This window comes from Amblyraja radiata, chromosome 28, assembly GCF_010909765.2.
Source record: "Amblyraja radiata isolate CabotCenter1 chromosome 28, sAmbRad1.1.pri, whole genome shotgun sequence".
NCBI classification, from domain to species: Eukaryota; Metazoa; Chordata; class Chondrichthyes; order Rajiformes; family Rajidae; genus Amblyraja; species Amblyraja radiata.
Window position 1 is genome coordinate 22,664,046 of NC_045983.1, and position 16,946 is coordinate 22,680,991.

The following is a 16,946-nucleotide window of genomic DNA, read 5'->3' on the forward strand; positions in this document are numbered from 1 at the left end:
GCCAAAGACATCACCACTGACCAAAGATTCGGCTGAATCAACCACCTTATTATGGCTTCAGAAGCCGCATGGGCAACAGTAAAGTGTCTCACTTCCTGGTACCATGAAGTCTTTACATCAACTACAATGCACAGGTCAGGAGTGTGATGGAATGCTTTCAATTTGCCTGCATGAGTGCAGTAACTCAGACAGCCTGGCACCGTGGAGCCTGCGTGTTTGGTACTCCAACCACCAACCCAAATGTTCATTCATTTCATCACCAGCACCCCGTAGCTGCAGAGTTTGCCAAATGCGCTGCAATTAATCACCAACCTACTCCAGCAGCTGTTCCCAAAGAGTCTGAAGGAGGGTCCCGATCCGAAACGTCATCCTTCAATGTTTTCCAAAGATGCTGCCCAGTGCTACACACAGCACCCATAGCCCGGATCGAACCCGGGGCTCTGGCGCTGTAACTGAATTACTCATGCACTTTGTGTCCATTTGTGCCCCAACCCACAACATTTGCCACCAAGAAAGACAAGAGTGTCAGGTGCCAGTGAACAGCGCCACCTCTAGAAGTTGCCCCCCACGCCATCTCTGGTTCTTCATTGTAGCTGGGTCGAAGTCCCGGAACTGCCCACTCAATAACATCGTGGGAGTACTTTCAAGAAGGCAGCTCGCACTACCTTCACAGGAGTGAATATGAATGGGTGATAAATGCTGCCTTGTAAGCAAACCACACATCCCCAAAACTGAATGATGAGAAAGGCCAATTTGTACATTTCACCAGTGACTTGAAAAAAGCTAATAGATGTTTTGGTGCATCCTGAAATTGTGAAAGGTGCCATCTAAATGCAATAAGCATTCCTTCTCTCCAGTGATGCTGCCTGTTCCGCTGAGTTACTCCAGCATTTTGTGTCTATCTTCGATTTGAACCACATCTGCGGTTCCTTCGTACACATCCTAAGCATTTTAAATCATTGACTTTAGAGTCGGGCACCAGCTGGATTTTAAAAAAGGGTAAAACTCCCTGTTTGCTACATAGGAATAAGTAGCAGCCCTAATGTGGAAAAGCACCATTATGACCATATGCCCTCTGTAACCTCTCTCCAATTCACAATGCAGTGGTGTGACATCTTTTTTCCAGCTCTTTCCCTCTCAGTTCTGTGGTTTGAATAAAGAGATTGTTAGATTTGAGCTGGGGTCCATGAGCAGTGGAGATGGCGTGGAGATTGATGCTTTTATTTTTCCAAAGTTAATGAAGGGAAACTTGTGGCACTGCATGTGGGCAAGGCTTTACGCCAAGATTGCTCCATTGGAAAATGCACCCGTTACAGCAATCGGATAGATGACTTTGATTGATCGCAACTCTGAAACTGGAAGAGGCAATGCAGCTGCTTAGCTGGTCAGCTCCATTTTATAGCCTTTGCTTTGAGCTATTTCAAAACTTTAAAGGCATGGTGGTGCAGCGGTAGTGGCTGCTGTACAGCTCCAGAGATCTGGGTTCGATCCCGACCATGGGGGCAGTCTGTACGGAGTTTGTATGTTTTCCCTGTGACCCTGTGGGTTTTCTCCGGGTGCTCCGCTTTCCTCCCACACTCCAAAGATGTACAAGTTTGTAGGTTACTAGACCAAGTGCAGACCGGTTGGGTCTGCTCCCCCAACGCAGCCGTTCCCTACCCGTAGCCCCCACGGGAGACGTGGTCCTCCAACTCAAGCCGTTCCCGAACATAAGATTCCAGCACTCAGCAGTGCGGCTGTTTTTAAATGGCGCCTTTGAGGCGAGAGGCAGGCGCCAGCAGCCGTTATGGTCGCTGGCCAGCAGGAGGCGACAAAATGAGTGAGTGGCGGGGGGAGAAGGATTTTATTTAAAATGTGTACATAAACACGATGAAATTTAATGAGGAGTGGATACTTGGAATGAAAAGTGAAATCTCTACTGAAATGGAAAAAATCTCTGCGTTTCTGGGTCTGGTGTTGGCGTAGCAATGAATCAAAGGCTGGCACCCACACGTCAGGCAGAAACACACACACACACACACAGCCAGCCAGCCACAGAGTTTTAATACTATATAGAAGATAGATTTGTCTTTGGTTAAATTGTCCTTACTGTGTGTAGGATAGTGTTAGCGTGCGGAGATTGCTGGTCCGCACGGACTCGGTGGGCAAAAAGGCCTGTTTCTACTCTAAACTAAACTGAACTAAACTAAACTCATGCAACAAATACCTACCCATCTCAGCCGGCCATCTCATTCAGTCAATCTCAGAGAGCAATACCTGGTGCCTGGGGTTCGAGGGGTTGATGGGTGGGGGCATCCTCATAGCGGGGAGGCCTGAATTTCCGGCCGTGCAGCTATAACGCTGTTGCTCCCAAAGCCATTTGTCTTTCACCAACAAGCCAAATGGGCATATTGATGACACGGGAGTGTGATCATACAGCACCTAAAACATAGAACAGTTCAGCACAGAAACAGGCCCTTCAGCCCACAATCTCCATGCCAAACATGATATCAGGTTAATTGATCTTCTCTGCCTGCACATGATTCACATTCCCCCATTCCCTGTGTGTCCATGTGCCTATCTAAAAGTCTCTTAAATGCCACCATCGTAAATGCCTCCTCAACCACCCTGTCAGCGCCTTTCAGGCACCCATCTGTGTACAAAACTTGTTGCCACTCTCACCTCAAAACTATGCCCTGTATTCTTTAATATTTCCTCCCTGGAAAAGGATCTCGCCTTGTCCTCCACCAGTCCAGAGAAAACAATCCAAGTTTGCCCAAGCTCTCCTTTAGCCAATGACCTTTAATTCAGGCAGCATCCTGGTAAAGCTGCACCCTTTCAGCTCAGCTATTTAAAGCCACAATGGAGCATTACAAGGTCTGAACAGAATGAGAGCAAAATGGAGCAGGAATGCACCAGTGTTGTTCCCAGATATTTTGGTGAGTTCATCCTGGTGTCTTTTATATGCCGACAAGGACATCATCTTCCACAGGAAGGAGGAGAAAGTCTTCAGCAAGTACATAGAACAGGCTGGAAGGAGCTACAAAAATCAACAGCTTGAGTGTGGCCCTAAATGCTCTAAACATTATAATGCCCTCCACGGTAAACCAGGAAAGGTTATCATCACCTACATCCTGATGTAGGTTTTACTGCAAATATTTTGTATTTGTTTCACGGAACACACAGAAAACCTTTTGGAAATAGAAGAAGCAACACATCTAAGATTAATGACGAACTGCAAAAAGTATTACTGGACATCTGAAAGTAGTGGATGCGGATAGGTCAGCAGGACTTGATGACCAGTGTCCCGATGTTTTTACAGAGGCAATGGATGCCCTTGCAAAATACCAAAGGCTGTAGAACTTCCCACAAATTGCAAAGTAGAGAACTGGTCACAATCCCATCATTGCAGCAGAATGCAAACAGTCTACATTAAGGATTTGGTTGAAGAAACCCAATGTAACGCAGATAGATACAAAGTGCTGGAGGAACTCAGCGGGTCAGGCAGCATCTCTAGAGAAAAAGGATGGATGACATTTCAGGTCGGGACCCTTGCAGATTCAGACATTAACTTTTGGATATTAAGGGAATTTAGGATCTGGCATTTGTATGGGAGTATTGTTACATGAACACCTTCAAGTCTTGTTCTTCCTTCCATGAGGATTCCTCAATAGTTGTCTGAATGCTGGGCTTAAATCAGGCAGACGATGTATTTGTTTTGTATTTCATAACATAATGAAATCTATAATATTGGACATGTGTCCCTTTGTAAAGTGTAACTTGGCTCAACATTGACGTTCCTGACAGCGCCATCCAGCTATCGGGGCGTCATTTACTCCGAGCGGACAGGACATCAGACTCCGGTAAGACCAGAGGTGGGGGTCTGTGCATTTATGTAAATAAAGCATGGTGCACGGACTCCACCATCATCGAGAGTCACTGCTCAGCTAACCTTGAGTTCCTCTTGGTTAGATGCAGACCGTTCTATCTGCCCAGAGAGTTCACCTCCACTGTTGTGACTGCAGCCTATATCCCTCCTGATGCTAATGCCAAGCTTGCAATGAAAGAGCTGCATACTGCCATTAGCAATCAACAGACGCACAACCCCGAGGCAGCCTTCATTGTTGCGGGGGACTTCAATCACTCTAACCTGAAGACTGTACTCCCCAAATTCCACCAACATGTCTCCTTCCCCACTAGAGTAGACAAGACACTGGACAAAGTCTACACCAACATGGCTGAAGCTTACAAAGCCATCCCCCTCCCCCACCTTGGTCAGTCTGATCACGTCTCATTGTTCCTGCTCCCTAAGTACTCCCCACTCATCAGACGGGTTAAACCAACTGTGAGGACAGTTAAAGTCTGGTCAGAGGAAGCGGACTTCACACTTCAGCAGTGTTTTGGAAACACTGACTGGAAGGCGTTTGCAGCCCAGGCCACCCTTGACTCCCACACGGACATTGATTCCTACACATCCTCTGTTCTGGACTTTATAAACTCCACCATCAATAGTGTCACCTCCCTCAAACAGGTGACCATATTCCCGAATCAGAAGCCATGGATGAACAGCGAGGTCAGGCTACTGCTGAAAGCACGGGACACCGCTTTCAGGTCAGGCGATGCTCGAGCCTACAGTTCAGCCAGGGCTAACCTGAAGAGGGGCATCAAGAAGGCCAAGCACTGCCATAAGCTCAGGATTGAGGAGCACTTCAACAACAACTCCGACCCCCGACGCATGTGGCAAGGCATCCAGGCCATCACGGACTACAGACCCTCCAACACCACCCCCACATCCAGCGACGCCTCCTTTCTTGAGGAGCTTAACCACTTCTATGGCCGCTTCGACAGGGACAATCTAGAGACAGCCATCAAGGCTGTGCTACCTGCCGATCACCAACCCCTCACACTCACCCCCTACGACGTATTTGTGGCACTGAGTAGGACTAATGCACGTAAAGCTGCTGGCCCTGACGGCATCCCCGGGCGCGTGCTCAGGGCCTGTGCTGCGCAGCTGACAGACGTCTGGACTGACATCTTCAACCTGTCACTTGCCCAAGCAGTTGTCCCCACGTGCCTTAAAACCACCTCCATCGTGCCAGTGCCAAAACACTCCACTGCGGCAAGCCTCAACGACTTCCGCCCAGTTGCACTTACCCCCATCATCACCAAGTGCTTCGAGAGGCTGGTCCTGGCACACCTCAAAAGCTGCCTACCCCCCACACTGGATCCCTATCAGTTTGCCTACCGCAAGAACAGGAGTACGGAGGATGCCATCTCAACGGCACTTCACTCCGCCCTCTCCCACCTCGACAACAGAGACACTTACGTAAGAATGCTGTTCATCGATTACAGCTCAGCATTCAACACCATTATACCATCAAAACTGATCACCAAACTCGGTAACCTGGGCATCGACCCCTCCCTCTGCAACTGGATACTGGACTTTCTAACCAACAGACCCCAGTCTGTTAGGTTAGACAAGCACACCTCTTCAACCCTCACCCTGAACACCGGCGTTCCACAGGGCTGTGTGCTGAGCCCCCTCCTCTACTCCCTCTTCACCTATGACTGCACACCTGTACATGGTACTAACACCATCATCAAGTATGCAGATGATACAACGGTGATTGGCCTCATCAGCAACAACGATGAGTCGGCCTACAGGGAGGAGGTCCAGCACTTAGCAGCATGCTGCGCTGACAACAACCTGGCCCTTAACTCCAAGAAGACCAAGGAGCTCATTGTAGACTTCAGGAAGTCCAGGGGCGGCACGCACACCCCCATCCACATTAACGGGACGGAGGTGGAACGTGTTTCTAGCTTCAGGTTCCTGGGAGTCAACATCTCCGATGACCTCTCTTGGACCCACAATACCTCAACTCTGATCAAGAAGGCTCACCAGCGTCTCTTCTTCCTGAGGAGACTGAAGAAGGTCCATCTGTCTCCTCAGATCCTGGTGAACTTCTACCGCTGCACCATCGAGAGCATCCTTACCAACTGCATCACAGTATGGTATGGCAACTGCTCTGTCTCCGACCGGAAGGCATTGCAGAGGGTGGTGAAAATTGCCCAACGCATCACCGGTTCCTCGCTCCCCTCCATTGAGTCTGTCCAAAGCAAGCGTTATCTGCGGAGGGCGCTCAGCATCGCCAAGGACTGCTCTCACCCCAACCATGGACTGTTTACCCTCCTACCATCCGGGAGGCGCTACAGGTCTCTCCGTTGCCGAACCAGCAGGTCCAGGAACAGCTTCTTCCCGGCGGCTGTCACTCTACTCAACAACGTACCTCGGTGACTGCCAATCACCCCCCCACCCCCCGGACACTTATTATCACTTATTATTATTTATTTAAATCATTTGCTATGTCGCTCTTCCAGGGAGATGCTAAATGCATTTCGTTGTCTCTGTACTGTACACTGACAATGACAATTAAAATTGAATCTGAATCTGAATGTAATCAATCATTCTCTGTGCTGTTTTGTTGTTTCAGTGTTTCACTGGAGAATTGGTGTTCCTGTTTGGAAGTACGCCGCAGTAAGGATTCTGCCACTCATAGTAAGATCTTCCTCTTGTTCTATAAGTTACACTTATTTTTAATTTGACTGACTATCTATTTTACTGTATCTTAGGATTGATACGTGATATGGTGTCAGAGGAGCTGGTTAATGTAACCAACTTAGAGTTCACTTGAGTCTGAATACCAAGCACCAGGAGTGATCTGCCCCATCTGAGACAGCATGAACATGCACTGAGATACTCAGTGAGCTGTGTCATTGAATTGAGACAGTGCTTGATGGAGCAAATAAAGATGCCCAAGGTTTTGGATTTCCAGGGAAGAAATCTGTCTAAGGAATGGAGAAATAACGTCGTACTATATTTTGATCACCTAAAGCAGATAAACAAGAACAGGTGAAAGTTAAGATGTTATTGCATTGCATTGGCACAAAAGGAAAGAACTGCACCGTACCATAAATAAAGCCCTCATATGAGACCTTGGAGATGAATTATAAGAACATTGCAACCAGCCTAGAGCACGGCTGCAAGTATCCTGCTCACAACCAGAAACAGGAGGATTATTTTGATATTTTCTTAATACTAAAGGGGCTGTCCCACTGTACAAGGTAATTCAAGAGCACTCCCAAGTAGAATGTACATAGCGGGTACGTCGGAGCTCGGGACGTCTCTTAGCGGCTCGTAACGCTAACGGCAGGTACTCGGGAAACGCGGTAAGCTCGTGAAGAATTTTCAACATGTTGAAAAATGTCCATGAGAGCCCCGAGTACCTATGAGCGGCTATTACCGTAATTCTCCGAGTTCGAATCAGGGAAAACTCGGGAGAACTCGTGAATTACCTCGTACAGTGGAACAGGTCCTTAAAGCCACTGCCCCATGATGCGAGTTTACCCAAGAGCTCCCCCGAGTTAAAAAAAAATTAAACTTGTGGTACTTCATCACGAGTTCTTGTGGTACTTCATCACGAGTACTTCTTTCCGCGTTTCCTGAGTACCTACCGTTAGCATTACAAGCCGCTACGAGACATCCACGAGCTCCGACGTACCCGCGACTACTTAGGTCAAGGGGACTGTCGGGTTGGAGCGCCGTGTCCGGCCCCGCCTCACACGTCCCAACGTAGTGCAGCCCATGGAGTGCAGCAGCAGCTCCTCGCCCGTGGCCCATTGGTCGGTAGCCCGGCCAGCTGTCCGACTTCGGACCTTCGCTTACTGCCGACAATACCACCCCCTCCTTCTCATGGCTGATCATCTATTCATGAGTTGGATGGGGTGCCAGACTTTGCGCTCGACATCGCGCGCAAAGGTCGGGCACCTGGGCCAAAACACCTCAACTGGCCTGCCGGCTGGGCTTTGTGTGCAGTCCAGCACCCGAGCCAACTAATCATTCACCCAGCCATGGCCGAGTCAGTCAACGAATTGCCGTCGGGAATTTGTCCCTTATTTTGACCTTTTGTCCCTTATTTGGGAGTGAGAAAGTTGGTAAGAGCAAGAGTTATGGGGCGGGGTGGGGGAGGGGTGGGGTGGTGGCAGAGGCAATGGTGACTAGATGCCCACACCCTAGATCATAACAGGTCAAGGTGGAGGAGGGCATTCCGGATCGGAAGGGCAGCTGCCACCTCGGGAAGACCATGGAAAAGGCTGATTGACAGAAGTTAATGTGGAGACCACAATGTTTGAACCACTGTGTCCTGCAGATTGTGCACCATAGCTCAAGCCCAGGGACAGGTCAGGAACATATCAGTTGTTTGACCCAAGGTTTATAATAAAGCACATAGAAAATAGGTTGTTTGGCTCTGCTTTTTTATCTTGTCTTTCATGCTTTTTAACACCATTAAAGAAGGGGTACAATATATAGTTCATTTTAAATTGGTGGCATGTGACCAATGTTAATAATACAAATATTTCAGAGGAGAATCAATCTGATTGGGAGTGAGTCACAATGAGTGCACTGACCCTTATTCTATGCACCTCCTTTTATTTGTTAATTTGAATCACCACTTCTTTTTCCAATAGTTTCACAAGCGATAAAGGCTTAAATCTTTGATCTTCATGAAGTGAGCAAGGGGCAAGCTATTCATTGGAACAGAAAAGCCAATGAAGCAGCCTCCAGCATCTTACACTTGCATCAGCATTCTCCTTGTCGTTTCATTCAGTGGAGCACTTTTGAAGCATAACCACTGTAGTAAACGTGATGATGCAAATACTCAACATCTCCTGTCAGAATCCTCTGCGTGACGCTTTCATCATGGCCACTGTTTGACACACTGGCTTCTGGTAGAGCTGCCAAATGGTACCCAAGTGGGTATTGGCCAAGATATTGTGAAAATATCAATTTATTCCCCGGAGGGAGTTAACGATATCTAAACCACATATTTCACCAGCATCACCGCACAGAGACCGTGTGGAGTGAAACTCAAGAGACCCACACACAACGTCCATTGTGCCAACAGCAAATCTACGAGAAACGGGAATGAAGCCAGCTGATAGTCTGTAGAGGTTTTGATCATTCAACAAAGGCTTCAGTTTCATGTCAAGTTGTCTCAAGTCTGTCCAAAACTGTTTGAGTTGATTTTAACTCAAATGTGTGAACAACTGTGAAGGGCATCACTTTGTGTGCCATTCATAGTGAGCACCAGCTCTGGATTTTTATTAGTGGTTCAATCTATTCACAAACATTTTTCTTCTTTCTATTTAACTGTTTTGTTTAATATACAGATCTTTCTGTATTGACTTGAAATTTGCACCTAGGAAGCCGGAGATCAGCATGCATGGACAACAGCATTTCTTTAAACTCCCCACTGTGAATGAATGAAATAATGAATGAAATGAATGAATGAATGAATGAAATAATTTAATTGCCACACAACCAAGGTCGGTGGTATTTGGGTTGCCAGCAGCGGTACAATAATAAAGAACACAACCACAATAAAAATTTTACACAAACATCCACCACAGCATTCATCACTGTGGTGGAAGGCACAGAGCTTGGCCAGTCCTCCTCCATTTTCCCCCGTGGTCGGGACCACCACCTTCCACAGCCGTTGCTGCGGGCGTCCAGATGGTAAGGGACAAAGTCAAAGTCAAGGTGAGTCCAGGATCGGCTCTTCCCAACCAGAGACCGCGGCTTCAGGCTGGTGTAGGCCGCAGGCCGGCGGTCAAAGTTTTAAGGTACCTGCCGTGCCGCAGCCGGAAGCAACGCAGTCTGCAGGGCCGGCGGTCGAAGCTCCCCTCCAGGGGAGATGATAAGTCCATACCGCACCCGCGGTAGAAGACGGCCACGGGCCGGCGGTGGAAGCTTCTTCCCCCCGGGTCCTCCACGTGAGATCCCGGGCTCTAGACGCCGCACCAGCTGGAGTTCTGCAGACCGCTGCTTCAGGCTGCCGGCTGCCGCGGGCCAGCGTAACGGAGCGCTCCCCTCCAGCGAGGGCTCACCCGCTCCGCGCCGAGAGTCCATGCTGTGCCCGCCGCTGAAGCTCCAGGCGCGTCTCCGGGAAAGTCGGCGCCGATCCCTGCTGTTAGGCCACGGGGGAGGCGACCTGAAAAAGTCGCCTCTCCATGGAAGAGGCGGCCGAAACGGTTTCCCCCTTACCCCCCCACACCACCCCCCACACTTAACACACAAAGAAACATTAAAAACTGACTTTTGAACATACTAAAAAAATAAAAAAAGTTGAAAAAAAGACGGACACGCTGCCGACAGGCGCTGCCAGTGCGTCTTCATGCGGCTTCATAGAGACACCAAGGAGAAATTCAATCTCACTCAACTCATACAATTGGGGTCACTTGGCGGAAAGCCAGCGGACACCCACTCACTAACCAGAGGCAGATCGATCTGATGTCTGGACTCAAAGTTGATTCTGACTGTTTCAAGCAGAGTGTAAAGACAAATCAAAACTGCACATGAGTCATCGATTGGCACAATAAGGGAAAACTATATAGTTAATGGCAGGACCCTTAATGTACGGTGTACATTATGCTCGATGTACGGAAGGATCTTGGGGTCCAAGTCCTGTGCTCACTGGAAGTAGCAATATAGATTAGTAAAGAATGTATATGTTATGCTTGCCTTACAATTGAGTATAAAAATCATTTTACAGCTTTAAAAATACCTTGGTTAAGCCACATATGGAGCACCGTGTGCGGGTTTGTTGCCCCATTATAGGAAGGAATGTGGAAACTTTGGAGAGGGTGCATTAGGCGTTTTCCAGGATGCTCCCTGGATTAGAGAGTATTAGCATTCGGAAGAGTTTGGACAAACTTGGATTATTTTCTCTGGAATGTCAGAAGCAGAGGGAAGACCTGATAGAAGTATATAAAATGATGAGAGGCATAGATAGGGTAGACAGTTAAAATCTTTTTCCCAGGGTGGAAATGTCAAAGACTAGAGTGCATAGTTTTGGGGTGAGAGCAGAAAGATTAATTGAGATGTGCGGGGCAGGTTGTTAACACGGTGAATGGTGGGGGCTTGGAACGCATTGCCAGGGGTGGTGGTGGAGGCAGATACGATAGTAACGTTTTAGACGTTTTTAGATAGGCACATGTGAATGCAGTGAAGAGAGGGATATGTACCATGTACAGGCAGATAAGATCAGTGCGGCTTCCTGCCGAGCCGCGCAGCAGAATCCTTCCCGATCGATCCGCAGCTGTGGACCGGGAACGTGGTCATAGGCCTTTATAGGCCTCATGATGACCCATCTGCACTAGTCCCCCCTGTCTGTTTTTGGCCTCTATCCGTAAACTTCCCATCTCAAAGGTTTCAAAGGTTTTAAATGTCTTTTATTGTCACGTGTACCAATTAAGGTACAGCGATATGCGAATTACCATGCAGCTATACTAAAAAAAGCAACAAGATACACAACTACATAAAAGTTAACATAAACATCCACCACAGCAGATTCCCCACGTTCCTCACTGTGATGGAAGGAAATAAAGTCTAATCTTCGTCCCTCATTTTTCTCCTGCGGTCGGGGCGATCGAAGTTCCGCGTCGGGGCGATCGACGCTCCTGCGGCTTGGAGATCCCGAAGTCGGTCACTGATCAGAAACCGCGAGCTCCGCGATGTTAAAGTCCGCAGGCACCCGCGGTAGAGCTCAGAGGTCGATCCCTGGCAAAGGGGTCGTGAACTCCGTGATGTTAAGTATCACAACTTCCACAGGTGGAGCTCTCGAAGTCGTTCTCCAGGAAAGACCGCCAACTCCTCGATATCTCGATGTTAGGCGGCAGATATGGGGGAAAAATCGCATCTCCGTCGAGGTGAGATTGGACAAAGGTTCCCCCAACCCCCTCCCCCACCCCCACATAAAAACAAGCTAAAGAACACTAAAAACACACATACTAAAAAAACAACAAAGAAGAAAGGGGCAGACAGACTGTTGGCGAGGCAGCCATCTATGTACTTATCCAAATGTCTTTTAAATGGTGTTATAGTGCCTGCCTCAACTGCCTCTTCTGGGAACTCGATCCATTTACCCCCACCCTCTGTTGTCCCTCAGGTTCCAATTAAATATTTTCCCTCTCACCTTATATCGATGTCCTCTGTTCTTGATTTCCCTACTCTGAGTCAAAGACTCTGTGCATGGACCCTATCTATCCTTGCATGATCATTTACTTTAAAAATAATATTCTCACTGGTGACAGAAGAACTTCAGCGCCTTTCACACCACATTTACCCAGTTTCTCCCTCGCAATAACATTCTCAAATCTTAGAGACAGAACCATTTGTGGGTTGATTACTGTTGACAACCCACCTGACTTCCTCCTTGTTCCCACTCATTCTAATGGATACCATCACACAACAGACCAACTGGGCTTGATTCTAGAATGAAGGCTCTTCAGGAATATTTCTCTAATATTCAGTGAACAAAATGAATGACTTGCATTTGTAAATAGGCATTTATAAAATCAGAACATCCAAAAGTGTTTTGCATCCAAGGTGTTTTTGAAGCATAGTCACTGTTGTACGTTGAGAAATGTGGCAAGATTCCACTAACTATGAGGTGATAATAACCGAATAAACCTGTTTTTATATGCCTGCTGAGAGATAGATATTAGCCAGAAAATCAAAAGTAACTCTGATATTAAAGTCACAGAGTGATACAGTGTTAAAACAGGCCCTTCGGCCCAACTTGCTCACACCGGCCAACATGTCCCAGCTACACTAGTCCCAACTGCCAGCATTTTGTCCATATCCCTCCAAACTTGTCCTATCCATGTACCTGTCTAACTGTTTCTTAAAGGTAGATATCATAAATGTCAAGATTCTACTCGCTAGATGGGAACCCCTCATTAAAGAGGTCGTTCGTTAACCTTCAGGAGACTTGCCTGCGAAACACATATTCTTCAAGACAATGCAACAGGATCTTTTTTATGTTTGCCTGAGTTAACAAAAAGAACCTGGTGTTTTCTGGTTTCATCTGAAAGTGAGTATCTCTCATGCAGCGCCCCATCACTGGAACGTGTAGGAAGGAACTGCAGATGCTGGTTTAATTCGAAGGTAGACACAAAAAGCTGGAGTAACCCAGCAGGACAAGCAGCATATCTGGAGAGAAGGACAGATGGCACAATGGGCTAAGTGTTCGGCTGGCAACCGGAAGGTAGCTGGTTCGAATCCCGCTTGGAGTGCATACTGTCGTTGTGTCCTTGGGCAAGACACTTCACCCACCTTTGCCTGTGTGTGTCCTTGGGCAAGACACTTCACCCACCTTTGCCTGTGTGTGTGGATGTAATTATGTGAAGCACTTTGGGGTCAATGCAAGTTGACTAAAAATGTGCTATATAAATAAAGAAATTTAAATTTATTTAAGGAATGGGTGATGTTTCGGGTCGAGACCCTTCTTCAGACTTGACAATCTACCTAACATCCTACCTGTCTGAAAAAGGGTTTACATTGCCCACGGCCGTAAAGGCTGTGCCGGGCGATGTAAGGCCCTGCTCCGGGTCTTGATGTTAGAGCCCCCGGCGGGCGATGGTAAGTCCCTCGGCCGTTAAAGCCGCGCTGGGCGATGGAAGACCCTGTTCCGGGTCATTTTAACCCCGCGATTCAAGCGGGAGGAGTTGCCCTTGCGGGAGCTCCGAAAAGCGGTCTCCCACAAGGGACCTGCGAGCTCCCGATGTTACCGTCCACAGGGCCTGCAGCCGGAGCCTCCGAGCTCTGAAGTCGGGTCGCAGCCGCGCGCCACCACAGCTCTCCACACTCCGAATTCGGCCAGCTCCGCGATGGTGAGTCCGCAGGCTCCGCGACTGGAGCCCTCAGGATGGTTCCGTTTGGAGGCCGCCGGCTCCACGATGTTAGGCCCCAACGACAACGGAAACCTGACAGGGAAAAGGTCGGGTCCCCGTACAGGGAAGAGATTAAAAAGTTCCCCCCCTCCATCCCCCCACCTTCCCACATGTACACATCTAAAAAATAAAACCAAAAACATACATCTAATTGGACAAAAAGAACGAAAAGACGGACGGTCTGCAGTCGAGCCGCTGCAACAAGGTACCGCCACACCGAATTTCTCTATTGAGCAACGGTGAAAGTAAGCCAGTATGGGCTGGTATGGCATCTAAGTAAGGAAATGGCTGACCAATCTGTACAAATGGGTTAAATGGAGATGCTGGTGTATTGACCACACCACAGGAAATTTCACCCCTGCTATTGAGCCATTACTGAGAAAGTGAGTACAGTTTCAGCAAAGTGCTGGAAAAGCCATACTGTGTACACTGCAAACGGTTGGCAACCATTGCTACTTCATTCCTATGTAGCAGAATGTACCTGGCAGATGTAATGACCAAGGCTCTCTCATGGTAACAGAATCTGCTGAGTTGCTCTCACCTTGTGTATGTGAAAGGTGTTGTGTGATTAAAGACAGGTCAGTGAGCTGTAATGTTGGGACAAAGGGAGCGGAAGAGATGGAGAGTGGTGAGTGTGGAGTACACGGGTGCCATGTGGCTGTGTGCTGCCACCCTGTGCCAGAGCCAGTTTGCCGGCACGTTGATATGTTGGGAACAAGGCACATGACTTGCTGCTGAATGATGTGCTGGTCTTTGCAGAACACTGCCAAACGTGAATTCCTCTGCGGCAGAATGTACCTGGCAGATGCAGTGACCAAGGTTCTCTATTTGACAGAGAAGGAATCCAACCTCAACGCATGGAGACATGTTCAGTGTCCAAAGCCATCGTTAGTGGGTCTAATTGTTGGTTTAGTTGCCGATTTTCTACTTGGCTACTAATGTTTAATGCCTGGGATTAATTTACAGTGGAAAATTGACTCCAATAATATTACCAACAGCATATTCAATGTCTCAAAAAAGCAAACATACAATCAGCACTGCACCGCAAACCTCAGTATGCTGATTCCATACATAATTTCAGAAGGCATTTGGATGTGTGTGCAAAGATGAAGAACACGGAGGATCGGAGACGAAACGCGGGCTATGGGAAAAACAACACCGCAATATCAACGAGGCAGCGCAGTCAACAGTGAACTGAAAAGCTGCCGTCTGTGCCCCAAGTCGCTCGAAATAAGAGAGCAGGCCGTGTGCCCACAGGGTGATTTAACTGTGAAGGAGCCTGTATAAGGCCCAGTTCTGCTTGAAAACCAGATAAGGCCCAGGCCTGAATATAAAGCCCAGGCACACATATAAGGCTGCACCCTTAAGGGCGGCACGGTGGCGCAGCGGTAGAGTTGCTGCCTTACAGCGCTTGCTGCGCCGGAGACCCGGGTTCAATCCAGACTACGGGTGCAGTCTGTACGGAGTTTGTACGTTCTCCCCGTTGGTTTTCTCCGACATCTTCAGTTTCCCCCCCCCCCCCCCACACAATCCAACGACATACAGGTTTGTAGGTTAATTGGCTTGGTAAAGGTTATAACATTTTGGTCCCTAGTGTGTGTAGGATAATGTTAATGTGCGGGGATCGCTGGTCGGCGCGGACCCGGTGGGCTGAAGGGCCTGTTTCCGCGCTGTATCTCAACTAAATTAAACTAATCCGAGGGAGCCTGAAGAGCAAGTGAGCCCTGAGCCCTTCACACAATCCTCACCACCAGAAATAGGCACCACTACGGAGATTGATAGGTTCTTGATTCTTGATTAATAATGGTGTCAGGGGTTACGAGGAAAAGGGCAGGAGAATGGGGTTGAGAAGGAAAGATAAATCAGCCATGATTGAATAGCGGAGTGGACTTGATGGGCCGAATGGCCTAACTCTGCTCCTATAGCTCATGAACTAACGAGCCAGCAGCTGCCCCTGAGCTAGCCACATACCAATATCTACATGCCCATTCTGACCAGGGGCAAGAGTGAAGCCATAGCCTTGCGCTCGCTAACTGGGCTCATAGAGGCCAAGTGAAGTACTGCAAACCCAGCTAGATCCACTAAGTCAGCTCTGGGACTACAAAACGGTATCATATTGAGTAGTGGGAATTACTGCATTGACTTGACTAACTTTTTGTGGGACTATTTTTGTTGTTCATTTTAGGGATATGACCATTGTTGGCAAGGGCAGTATTTATTGCCCTTCCCTAATTGTCCTTGAGAGGGCAGTGGTGAGCCAATGCAGATCTTCTGGTGTAGGCGCTGTTGGGAAGAGAGTTCCAGGATTTAGACCCAGTGACAATGTTATATTTCCAGATCTAGGTGATATGCAGCATCTGCCATTGATGGTGTTCCCATGCACAGGCTGCCTTTGTCCTTCTCGATCATTGAAGTGGTGGGCTTAGATTAGAGATACAGTGTGGAAACAGGCCCAGTGGCCCCCTGAGTCCATGCCAACCGACGATCACCCATACACCAGTTCTATATTATTCCTGTTTCACATCCAACATACCAGGGGCAATTTACAGAAGCCAATTGCCCTACAAACCTGCACATCTTTAAAAATGTGTGTGGAAACCGGAGCTCCCGGAGAAAAGCCATGTGGTCACAGGTAGATCTTATGAACCCCATGCAGGCAGCACCCATGGGTCAGGATCGAACCCACGTCTCTGCCGCTGTAAGGCAGCAACTCCACCACTGTGTCGTTCCCTTCTGAATCACTGTGCTGCCCCTGGATTTGGGAGGTGCTTTAGGAGTATCGTGGGTGAGTAATTTCTATGGATTTTTGAGATGTATATTGTAAAGTGAAGAGCAAGGCAATGCAAATGTTTGTTGGAAGCCAGACTGGTCCTTGCCATCTGTATGAAACAGTTTCAAGACACACCTGATCCCAATTTTCTTGCCTTCAATGGCGAATGCAGCAAGCAATTTCACCCAAATCCATCCCTTGCTTCCAAAGGAAACCAAATTCACTTTGCCCCCCTGCAACCCCTCCCCTTTGCCTTTCACAGGGTCCCCCTGCAGAGCTGCATTAGGATGCATAGGATCTTCAGTTCAGACGGTGCTTTGGTTTAAAACTGTGAGACTCTTTTCATCGACTGAGACTTTGAACCATCAGGATCAAGTGTCAGCCCTCAGAGCCCTGCTGTCGACAG